Source organism: Cupressus sempervirens, chromosome 4 (assembly GCF_028749045.1).
Source record: "Cupressus sempervirens isolate cs-2001-9-10 chromosome 4, ASM2874904v1, whole genome shotgun sequence".
NCBI classification, from domain to species: domain Eukaryota; kingdom Viridiplantae; phylum Streptophyta; class Pinopsida; order Cupressales; family Cupressaceae; genus Cupressus; species Cupressus sempervirens.
In genome coordinates, this window is record NC_143121.1 from 774,417,302 (window position 1) to 774,430,886 (window position 13,585).

Consider the following 13,585-nt stretch of genomic DNA (forward strand, 5'->3'; position numbering starts at 1 on the left):
AAAAAAAAGATATGAAAAAGCAGGCTGAAGAAGCGGGTACAAAAAAAGCAGTCCCAAAAAGCAAAACTGAAAAAGTAGGCCAAAAAAGAAGTTCAAAAAAAGTAAAGCAGAAGGGGTAGCATTGAAAGAAATTATTACAGCCACCTACAACCAGGTTCTTTTGTTAGTATTTCTTTTTAGGGTGTTATAAGCTTTCAACTGTAAGTGTGCATTATAACATCATTATCAATTTGTAATCCATGTAAATGCCAATGTCTTGGCCATATTTCATGAGCATTGTATTTTTTATTGAAATTAAGAAAATAATAGTTTCTAGTGTCATTTACGCAATTTAATATCATTATTTATGAGCTAGTTAGTTTGCATACCAACTGTTTGTAAAAATGCCAGTTGGCTATAGGTGTTCATTTCTCATGCTTAGATCATATATATGCACTGAATATTGTCAAAATTGGTAGCACATGCATATTAGGTCATTGTGTAGTCCATTGTAGTCTTCTAGCACAAGATTCTCATTGATGCAAATTGAAGAAAAAGTCATTTGAAGCTAGCTAAAATACTATTATCAGTCATACATCCCTTGCATGTGAATTGTTTGAAGAAATTCCTTGAGCTTTCATCAACATTTTTTGAGAGCAGATTTGATGAGGGTTACTATAGTGGTATCAGAGCTTGCTTGCAAAGTGTTTGACAAAATGTCAAACAACTGAAGAATAAATATTTTTGGTGTTTGAAGAAGTTATAACCTATTGGGGTTATTACACTCTCTAACTCCTAAACCCTATCTTTCTAAACCCTAAACTACTCTCTATCTCCTAAACCACATCTCTCTAAACCCTAAACCTCTCTCTAACTCCTAAACCTCATCTCTCTAAATCCTAAACTGCTCACTAACTCCTAAACCTAATCTCTATAAACTATAAATGGCTCTCTAACCCCATAATCCCTAATGTAACTTCATCTCTCCCATCTCATATCTCTCTCTCATAACCTCATCTCTCCCAACCTTAACCTAATATGTTTGTCTCGATATCTCTAGATCTCAAAATTTTAACCCTATATGTCTCTCTAGCTCCTAAACCCCATCTCTTTAAACCCTAAACCACCCTCTAGCTCCTAAACACTATCTCTCTAAATCCTAAACTACTCTCTAACCCCATAATCCCTACTGTACATTCATCTCTCTCTCTCTCTCTCTCTCTCTCTCTCTCTCTCTCTCTCTCTCTCTCTCTCTCTCTCTCACACACACACACACACACACACACACACACACACACAAAACCTCATCTCTCCCAACCCTAACCTTCTCTCTCTAGATCTCAAATTTCTAACCCTTTATCTCTCTAACTCCTAAATCTTATCTCTCTAAACCCTAATCTTTTCTTTAACTCCTAAATCCAATATCTCTAGACCATATACCAGTCTTTAACTCCTAAACCCCGTCACTTTAAACCCTAAAATTACCTCTAACCCCATAATTCCTAAACTTCTTATCTAAATTTTATTTGTACCTATTACTAAAAACAAATTTTAATGTAGTCAAAATTTCTTTATATGTTGTAGAATATTTTTATTTAGCAAGATTCATTTAGTATGTTTTGATTTAATTAGATTAAATAATAATGCCATCTAGGGGTAGTGATTCTAGAGAGGCTAGTGTACATGGTCATCCCCATAGTGGTTCATCCCATAGATCCACTACTAGTACCTAGGACAGGGAGACTTCAATTCTTATAGAGTGCACTTCATGCTATCGATCAGAGTCTATAAGCTTCACCTACCTTATAGCATAGGGATAAGATGGCTGTAATTAGAAATGAGTTGATTAGTTTGATGCACACTGTCAAGGGTTTTAACCCTTATAATAGTGTTAGTTTGGAAATGTTTTATAATGCTTTATCTAATAGTTTCAATGATGGTTTGAGGTGGAGGGAGATAGATGAGATGGTGTTAGTGGAGAGTGTCAAGAGCATGTTCTCATATTATCAACCTTTGAGGTGTACTAATGCATTGGTTACACATTTCATATATCCTTATTGGTTGGCGGCACATTACATGTGGCCCCAAAAGGATGAGTTCCCCTTATATTTTTGCAAACAATTATTTGCAAAATTTCATCTACATCAAGATGTTGATTACACTAATATCCTTGGGCATGTTGGGCAAGGTTAGACTAGGTTCTTAGATAAATTTAGACACACGGATGATATTACGCCCATTAATAAATGGGTATTGATTGGTCCAAACATTTTGGTGATGTCAAAATGTTTACAATATGATACACATAGAGATGTGTACAAGAGTATTGTTACTATTGCTACACAAGTACATGAGAAGTCTTTTGATTGAGTGCATAGATACATGACACATTCACAATTTTCATCTAAAAGTGGTGACACTATTGCATCATTGTCATCTAATGATATGTATCATGAGGTTGACATCCCATCTCTAGTAGACATCTCCATGGAGTCATCAGTAGACTATTTGAGAGCCATTAGTACATGTTTGTCTACTGATCTACTTTCAACCTATCGAGCTATACTATTGTTGATAGAGAAACCACTTGCTATGGTTCCATCATATGTGAACAGTATCATCAGAGGTACAAGAAAGGCACAAGGTGGTTAGGGGTAGGAGGACATATATGTTGCAACTATAGCTCCATCGTAGACTATAGTTGAGGACGATGAAACCCCCCCTACTGAGGCAAGTTCTTACCCACCATGGCATTCATTGTTCATAGATATGCTCATGGATCCTATGCTTGACATCCCAGATATGACCGTTAGTCATTCAGACCTAAGTGAGATAGGTAGACATATATTTGTGATGACAATGTCATATGGGGACTTGCAAACATCTACACATCCTATGGAGTAGGAGACATAGGTAAAACATTACAAACATGTCTATTTGTTTTCAAATATAATATTAAATTAAACTTAGTAAATTATAACTTGTGACATATTTGTTTCATCTATTGCATACAGACTACATCTATAGCTCCTAAAGGTGGAGATGGAAAGATAGTTGTTGACACTAGTAATACTCAATCACATGTAAATTTAATTGTATATATGCTATTATTTATTGAATTTATACACGTGGTCATGAAAAATTTATTCTTATATTGGAAACATGGTTCGAGATCCTGGGCCAATCGATCAAATCATGGAGTGAGACATGATCATGTTTGACATTCATATATGCCATATACATGAGTTTGGCTCATATATTTTAGATGTTGGATATTGATTTACCATGATATCATTTAGATTTATAGCTATGGGACATTTTACATTTACAACACACTCATATTTGACATATTTCATATTTTCATGAGTTATGTGACCATTTACATTTATAGTTGACATATTTGATATTTTCATGAGTAATGTGATCATTTACATTTAGAGTTGATGTATATGATATTTTCATGAGTTATGTGACCATCTACATTTATATTTGACATATATATGATACATTCATGAGTTATGTGACCATGTTTATAGGTAGTTAATATATTTAATATTAATATTTATAGAATATGTTTTGCATAAATGTGGGAACATGCTTTCGAAATCTCTATACATTATTTTTTAGATCATTTTTAATGTGTAAGAAATTGACGTGTTCTATAAATTAATAAAAATATGTCTTACATAAATTTCTAAGTGTTTTATAAAACTGTATAGAAAATCTAAATATAAATATAAATAGTTACATTATTTTTATTTAGACACTTAAAGAAATGTAAAAACAAAAACATGTATAAATATTGTAAAAGAACCTATATCAATGTAAACAAAAGTCAATTGATGTATAAATAAATTTGAAATGTTTTTATGAATCATCAAACCTATCTATTAATTAGACTTTTTTTGATACATATGGTTGGCATCCCCTCTATCTTTAATAATCTCCAACAATTTTTCATGCTCCTCGATATCTAACTTCCACTTTCATTTGCTACGTCCTTATTTAGTACAACATCCAACTGAATCTTTGTGGCTAAAACGAAGTGGCTATAATGCAACTTTTTTTTGGCCAAGCATGTATTCAACAAATTGACCACCATTTTGGTCAATTCTTTTTGTTAATAATAGGTGCCTACAAAATAAAATTTTTACTTCACTGAGTATTCTTAACAATTTAGAAAAGATATCAATTTTTACAATTAATCTTTCACTCTCTAATTAATTGTATACAAACTTGGCATAATCTATACCTTCTATAATAACTAAACTAGATGGATATGACTGGTTGTCATCATTTTTACAGGGTGCAATCAACTTGGTTTTTACTTGTGTGGCTCTAAGTAAATAGTAATCTACACCTTCCACATTTCGAGGATCTGCATACACATCAAAGATGTCAACTAAAAATTTACAAAAAGAATGGAACCTATAAATAAATAAATATGAAGGAAATTAAATATAAAAATTAAACATGTTTGTAGAAACTTGCCTAGAATAACTAAATCAGAAACACATTCATAATTAGTTTAATACATAGGATTATGAATGTCTATGTCATTTTCATCTTCTTCATAAGAGGTACTTCTAATTATGTTTCTCCATGTCCATTCAAAGAGACACTCATTCAGAATATTCTCACATTGACACATTGCATTGTTTTGAATGTAGACATCACAAAAACATGATATTTAACTTACTTGAATTACTAGAGGTTTGTGTTATCTAGTAGTAATCAGTTGTGCAATCTTCTAATTCCAACAATGTGTTGGCAATTGTAAGGATTTGATTGATCAATATCTATAATGCATTAAATTGGCAAGTATCTATGCCAATAATCAAAATATTAAAGTAATCATATCAAACTAAAATTGAAAGCTTACCTTTCACTTCCCAAAAAAAGTGTTTATTATAGCTTGTATCACGCGGAGAAAAAATAGATTTGCATAATTCAAAAACTTGATTTTCTTTGTCTAATTTTGCACCTATATAGGAAAGAGATATGCCATATACATGAGTTTGGCTCATATATTTTATATGCTAGATATTAATTTACCATGATATCATGTAGATTTATAGCTATGGGATATTTTACATTTACAACACACTCATATTTGACATATTTCATATTTTCATGAGTTATGTGACCATTTACATTTATAGTTGACATATTTGATATTTTCATGACTTATGTGACCATTTACATTTAGAGTTGACATATATGATTTTTCCATGAGTTATGTGACATTCTACATTTTTATTTGACATATATATGATACTTTCATGAGTTATGACCATGTTTATAGGTAGTTGATATATTTGATATTTACATTTATAGAATATGTTTCACGTAAATGTGGGAACATGTCTTTAAAATCTCTATACATTATTTTTTAGATAATTTTTAATGTGTAAGGAATTGATGTGTTCTATAAATTAATGAAAATATGTCTTACATAAATTTCAAAGTGTGTTGTAAAATTTTATAGAAAATGTAAATGTAAATAGAAATAATTACATTATTTTTATTTAGACTCTTAAAGCAATGTAAAAACAAAAAAAAGTATAAATATTGTACAACCACCTAAAGCGATGTAAAAAAAAAGTCAATTGATGTATATATAATTTTGAAATATTTTTATGCATCATTAAACCTATCTATCAATCAAAAATTTGCTGATACATATGGTTGGGATCCCCTCTATGTTTAATAATCTCCAAAAACTTTTCATGCTACTTGATATCTAACGTCCACTTTTGTTTACTACTTCCTTTTTTTGGCACAATATCCAATTGAATCTTTGTAGCTAAAACCAAGTGGCTATAGTGCAAATTTTTTTTGGCCAAGCATGTATTCAACAAATTGACCACCATTGTGGTCAATTTCTTTTGCTAATAATAGGTGCCTATAAAATAAGATTTGTAGTTCATTGAGTATTCTTAATAATATAGAAAATAAATCAATTTTTAAAAATAATCTTTCACTCTCTAATTACTTGTATATGTCTCATAACTTGGGATAATTTATACCTTCTATAACAACTAAACCAGTTGGATATGACTTCTAATCATCATCTATATAGGGTGCAATCAACTTGATTCTCACTTGTGTGCCTCTATATAAATAGTAATCTACAATTTCCAAATTTTAAGGATTTCCATACACATCAAGGATGTCACCTAAAAATGTACAAAAAGAATGGAACCTATAAATCAATAAATATGAAGGCAATTAAACATGTCTGTAGAAAATTGCCTAGAACCACTAAATTGAAACACGTTCATAATAAGTTGAATAAATAGGATTATGAATGCCTATGTCATTGTCATCTTCTTCATAAGGGGTAATTTTGATTATGTTTCTCCATGTCCATTCAAAGACATACTCATTCACAATATTCTTGCATTGACCTATTGCATTGTTTTGAATGCAGGCATCACAAAAATATGATTTTTATCTTACTTGAATTATTGGAGGTTTGTGTTGTATAGTATTAATTAGTTTTACAATCTTCTAATTTCAACAATGGGTTGGCAATTGTAAGGATTTGATTGATCAATATCTGTAACACATTAAATTGGCAAGTATTTATGCCAGTAATCAAAATATTAAACTAATCATATCAAAGAAAAATGGAAAGCTTACCTTTTACTTCCCAAAAAATGTGTTTATTATAGGTTGTATCATGAGGAGAAAAAAGAGATTTGCACAATTCAAAATCTTGATTCTCTTTGTGTATCTTTGCACCTATATAAGAAAGAAAATTGTATGAATTTTAAAGAAATATAAAAGAATTATATAGAAAATGGTCATACATCAAATTTCATTAGTACATAACAATATTATATCTAAAAGTTCATGTCGGTGAACTGCACAATTTTCAATGCTCTTGCTCCATCAAGTTGTCCTTTTCCATGACCACATTCAAAGTAGTTCCAAAGAAACTTAACATTTTGTGTTGCATGTTGTGTTGCAAGCCAATTCAATGCTTTTGTAGAATTATATTTTCCTATGAAAAATAATTTGAAAAAATTTGAGTAATCAAATCTATATATAATTAATTATTCAATTAATTAAATATGTTCCTAAAATTTCAAAGTTTAACTTTCAAATACGCATACCAGCAAAACCATCAGACCAAATCTAATGTTATGAAGCATTTATTCCATGATTCATGAGATCATCAAAAAACATTCCAATGCAATGACTACATAGATCCTATCATGAACCCTATAATCACTAAGATAAAAATAGATACCCTTGATGATAATGCATTCATCTGGATCAATACTTTCTACCCCATCCACCTCAAATTGTACATGTCTATAGGAATCTTGTACAAAAATTGCAACTTGATATGAGTGATAACATTAGCTTGAATTTCATTTTGAGGGAAAAAAAGTATTTTTTTAGAGAAGTCTACAAATGACAAAATAAATCCTACTAAGAAAAAAGTTTTTGAATCTCAAAACTATTTTGCTTTCCATCTTGCACCATGACAATGTTGGATGTAGGAATACCACACTTTTCCATTGGTTGGCCTCTAAGAATAAAATGGAAAATTCTATAACCTCCTTGCAAGATAGTAGTAGTAACTCTAGTAGAAAAAGAGGACATGGGGAGATGTGTTATTACTTATTTCACCAAAGCCTATGCTGGTCTAAGTAGGAATTTTAATGTGATAAAAAGAAATAAGCTTATCTAGAATATGCCTAGTGTACTAAAAGATCATGATAATGAACTTGTTATTGGTTTGGTGATAGATGAGGAAGTTAACAATGCAATTTTTTCTATGAAGGCCAATAAAACCCTTGGACCAAATGTGTTTCCCCTGGCTTTCTTCCAAAATTTATGGGAGGTGATTAAGAGGAATTTTACTAGGGATACTAGAGATTTTTTAGAATCATGAATTACTAAGGAGGATTCATAATACTTTTATTGTCTCGGTCCCTAAGATTCAAGATTCTAAAAATCTTAATGACTTTAAACACAATAGCTTATATGATCCAATTTATTTTATTTTTCTAAAATTATGGTTAATAGAATAAAATAATTTCTATAGATATTTATAGGTACTCACAAGAAAGGATCTATCCCAAGTACACATTTTATGGATGTGGTTGTTACCACCCATGAGGTGATCCACCCAATGGTTAAGAGTAGAATTCCTAGTATGGCCCTTAAGCTTGAGATTTCAAAAGCTTATGATAAGATTGATTTGGAATTTCTTAATGAGGTCCTTAAAATAAGTGGCTTTGATAGAAACCTTGTGAGGTTTATTTAAGAAATGGTGGAAACTATTAATTTTTCTATCACTATCAATAGTACTCGCTAGCAATTGTTTTTGTCTAGTAGGGGCCTTAGAAAAGGAGACCTTACATCACCTTATCTATTTATAATAATAGATGAAATTTTGAGGAGATCCTTCTAAAAACTTTTGCATATAAGATCATTAAGTAGACTCAAGGTTTCCACCTTAACTACTCTAGAGTTCATACAAAACCTTTTTGAAGACACCTTCTTATATGGCTATGATTTAGTTGTGGAAGCTAAGATATGGAATAATCTTCTTGATGATTATGTGGAGTGCTTAGCAACACATATAAACTTTAGTAAGAGTAAGATATACTTCTTTAATACTAAGAAGACCCTCTAGCTATGAATACAGAACAATCAGGTTGTCAAACAATTCGTCTTTCTAATACTTACCTTGGTCTTTTTCTAATAATGAAGGAAATCTCAAACCAATTTTGGAACACCATAATTAAAAGAATGTAGAAAAAACATGTTGGTTTTAAGTTAAAGCAAGTGGGTAGTGTAGGGAAGATTCAATTACTTAAATCCTAATTTGAAGGATTTCCTATGTGCTTTCTCTTCTTTTTGAAGATAACCCAAAAGATGGTAGAGAAAATTGAGGAATTCCAATGAAACTTCTCTTGGATGGAAAGTGAAGAAAGGAATAGACTTAGCTTAGTCAAGTAGGAAAAAATTTGAAAAAAAAATGATAATGGGGGATTGGATGTGAAAAGGATAATGAATCTAAATAAATCCCTCTTGACTATTGTTGGTTGGAGATTTCCTAAGAGTTGGGTAGCCTGGTGAAACATAATGAAAGACCTTCATGTATCCTCTGCTCAGACTCGTGGAAATTTATTTCTCCCCATGTTTGATATGGAATTTTGAAAGAAATGAATAAAAGGATCTTATGGGAAACAAAGAAGGAGGATATAGTATGCAATATAATTATAAGTCTGCTAATTCAAAATTTTGAAAACTAGTAAGTGGAATATGATTTATTGTCCCCTACCTATGTATGAAAAGATGGTTTCTATAAGGTGGAATATCCCAAAAGCTTTCAACAAGTTTGCTAACTCTAAAAAACTAAAGAGTAGGAACACTAAATGGAAACCCACAACATATCCTAAGGTTAAACTCAATTTTGATGGGACTTCTAGGAATGGTTGTGTAGGTGGTGTTGAGATAATGGGTGTTGCACACATTGCATAATATTGTTATATTATTTTATTTTATTTTATTATGTAATGTTGCATCTAGATGGATGTGAAACATGGAAAGATTCCCACAGGATATACTTGATGAGTTGTATTGTAACATTGTGAGAATATTTCATATAATTATTTAATATTAGATAAAAGAATTAAATTTCCAATATTAAATGTGGGGTTAATGGGTTAGGTAGCACATGATTTATGTAATAACACTTGGTGGTTTTGTGGGACTTGCTACTATATAAGTACCCACAAGGGTAGTTGTTGTATGACAAGATAGAAGGCAAAAAATGCAAGAGTCGAGCAAGACAATGCTTGATAGGTTAGCCAAGGGAGCATTTATGAAGGTTGGAAGCATGGCATGGGATGTGTAGATTCATGCTTGTTCACATGGATTGTATAGTCATGGCTATGGATTTTTAGGCTATAATGGTTGTATTGTAGTGGTATTTTTCCTAAATAATACATGTTGATGGATGCTTTTGGAGGCTAGGATTTTCCCCCAACGAGGGTTTCCTAGAGTATATCTTATGTCATGATTTTTGTGGGTATGTTGTCTATTCTTTTGCATGTCAATTTCAATTACATATTTATTTCAAATCTATTATGGGTTATGTGGAAATGGTTATATTCTTTCTTGCAATTTTTCTTACAAGTAGTATCAAAGCTATGGTTTTATTATTGTAATCCTAGATTGAATCTATAGGAATGCAAGAGAGGATAAAAGAAAGGACAATATATATGAGTTGTTTATTGCAGATTTGAGGGTTCTAGATTTTCTATTATGATGGGATGTTGCCATATTTTAGACATGTGAAATTGTTAGTCGAATGGATGTTTTGGATGTTTCATTTAAATGATGATTTTTAGAGGGGAGCTTGCAAAAATGATCTCCTGGGTAAAAATAGACCTCACCATTGGATTCAGGTTGATGTTTTCAAAAATTTTGATATATAATATGCCCTAGTTTGGCCATGCTGAGAAGAAATAAAAGAGTTTTTTAGTTTCATCCTATAATAGCCATCAAATTTAATCTCATCAGAATTTTCATCACAAAAACAAAAATTGTAGTAAAAATGGTAAAAAAACTATCGTAGTAAAACAACCATAACTTTCTCTCAAGATATCAGGTTTCAAACTTCTTCTAGGTGTTTGAAAGCTAATTTAGAGCACTAGAACTTGTTGTAGGTTCAATTATATGATTTTGAATTTTTTTTAGGTTTTAAGAGCTTGCAATTCTGATTTTATTTATTTTGATCACAAATTATGGCATAAATTGGGCATAAGAGTCAAATTGTGGACTTTGTGTGGTCAACAGAAAGTTCTTGGGGAGATCTACACATTGGTTCAAATTTGGTGCACTTGGGGCATGATTCATTTTGTGATATATTAATCTAAATAGTTAATAGTATATATTGACTATGGTAACATTGTGAGTTTATGACATTGTATGTTTAGAGATTTAAGATTTGATGTCATTGTATACTCAATTCATATTTCATGTTGGTCTTATGATGAAATGGTTATCAATGTTTGGTTTGGAAATGTATGATGACTTGTTGTGTCTAGAAGTTATTTAGTTTTGTAAGTGGTCTATACTTACGCATTGCATTTATTACTTGGATATGGGTTGTCTTTGCCAATTGATCTTTCATTATTGATGCATATTTAGATTGGTGGCTTGGATTTGGGTTGTCTATGCCCTAAGTCATATGATTTGCTAACTTTTCTTCATATAGAAGGGATGAGATGTTGTTACCTAATATAGTTATGGTGGAGGATTGTGGTTGACCATTTTATGTTGATAGGTTGGACACTTATAGAGTCAGATGCTCAGTTCAAGGATGTGATCATGGTGCCATGGATTTTGGCATGACATGATTGGATATATAGGTACATCCTTGATGTTCATTAGTTTGGATTCCTGATTTGGTTATTGTGGTATATATTCTTGGTTGAGGATCATAGTTATTTGGTTTCTTTTGTTAGAATCTGAAAAGATTTATAACCCAGAAAACTAGTGCAAAGAATAAATATCTAAACTATGAATGAAAATGATACAAAATCAAAATAGCAACATAGAGTTAGTCTCTAAGAGATTAATGCAAATGCTAGAAGAAAAATAGCATTAAGAGGATGCAAAAAAAAGCCAAGTAGCATGCTTATATAGGCTAGGAAGAGGGAGGAGGTGGCAACACCAACGAATGAGGAGCAACCATCTATCAGACTAAAGATAGCAAAGTATCTTCCCAAGATAGCTAATGGATGCTCACATGTAGGAAGGTGACACCTCACAACCATTCGCCTAATAAGACATGCTTTATTAATCTAAGTGATATTATTAAAAAGTGTAGGAAAAACTAGTAAAATAGGAAAAATAAAAAACTACACTAACTCCCCTCAATAAACGAAGCTTAGGTGGATGTAGAAATGGGTCCCAGCAAGTCAAGCCTGATAAGGCACCCATGTACATAAGATTTCCATCAAGAGAGAGAAAAGAGACCCCCCAAAAAAGTTAGGACTCTGAGCGAGAGGAAGAGGCCCCCCCAAAAGATGAAGCATCTCGCACCCCTAGCAAAGCTCACAAATGAAGGAACTTGCTCTCAGTGAAGGGTTTGGTGAAGATATCAACAAGTTTCTTGAAAGTCAAACAATAGCGAAGGTCAATGACATGACCATGGATGAGCTCCCAGATGTAGTGCATGTGAACCTCTATGTGTTTGGTCTGCTAATGATGAACCAGACTCTATGAGATTTGAACGGTACTCTGGTTGTCACAAAATATGGGTGATGGTTGTCTAATTTGGTTACCAAACTCAGTGAGAAGATGTTGAAGCCAAATGTCCTCAGTGGCCACATTTATAGCCCCCCAGTACCCAGCCTCAGTAGAAGATACAGAATTAGCAGACTACTTTTTGCTTGACCAACAAACAGGACCTGACCCAAGTGAGAAGCTATACCCTAAAGTAGACTTGCGATCCTTAGAATCACCTGCCTAATCTAAATTTGTGTAGCCCACCAAATCAAGCTCAATACCTGTTGCATAGTTAATTCCACAACTATGAGAACCCTAAATGTAGTGAAGGATCTTCTTGGCTACTTTCTAGTGTAACTCATGGGGCTCCTAAATGAATCTAGAGACCATGCCTATAGCATAGGAGATGTTAGGTCTTGTATGAGTCAGATAAATGAGACTCCCAATAAGTTGGTAGTACAAAGTGCCATCAACAAGTGGAGAAGAACATTGACCCTCAAGTTTGACTCCAAAAAGAAAGGGAGTTAGAGCAGGCTTACAGTCAGCCATATGAAACCTCGAGAGTAAATCTAGAGCATACTTGGATTGTGTGATGGTTATCCCAGAAGGAGACTAAAGGATCTCAATCTTGAGAAAGTAATGCAACAAGCCCAAGTCAGTCATCAAAAAACTATTCTGAAGGGCCACTTTGACAACCTTAATGGTGGGTGAAGAACTTCCTATGATTAGCAAGTCATCAACATACAAAACCAGAAATAGAAGTGAATCAACCTATTGCAAAATGTAGACATTAGGATTAGAATGGCACCGAGTGAACCCAACTAATAGAAGGAAGGAATCTATCTTGGCATGCCAAGCCTGAGGAGCTTGTTTGAGGCCATAGAGCGACTTGCGAAGATGACACACAAGTGAAGAATCTTGAAGGAAGCCCTGTGGCTACTCCATGTCGATCTCCTCATGAAGGTCACCATAAAGAAAAGCACTCTTCACATCCATCTGATGTACTTCCCAATGATTAGTTGCAGCAATGGCAAGAACAATTCCAATGGAATTCATTTCAGCAACTGGTGCAAAAGTCTTAGAATAGTCAATCCTAGGAACCTAGGAGAATCCTTTGGTGACCAAGTGAGCCTTGTGTTTTTCAACTGACGCATCTACTACAAATTTTTTCTGATAGATCCACTTACATCGAACAAGTTTTATTCCTCTAGGAAGAGGGATAAGATCCCAAGTGTGGTTCCTCATCAAGGAACTATACTCTTCCTACATAGTTGTATCCCACTCAGGAATACCAGAAGCCTCATGAAAGGACTATGGATCTAAGGCAGTAGCAATGAAGACA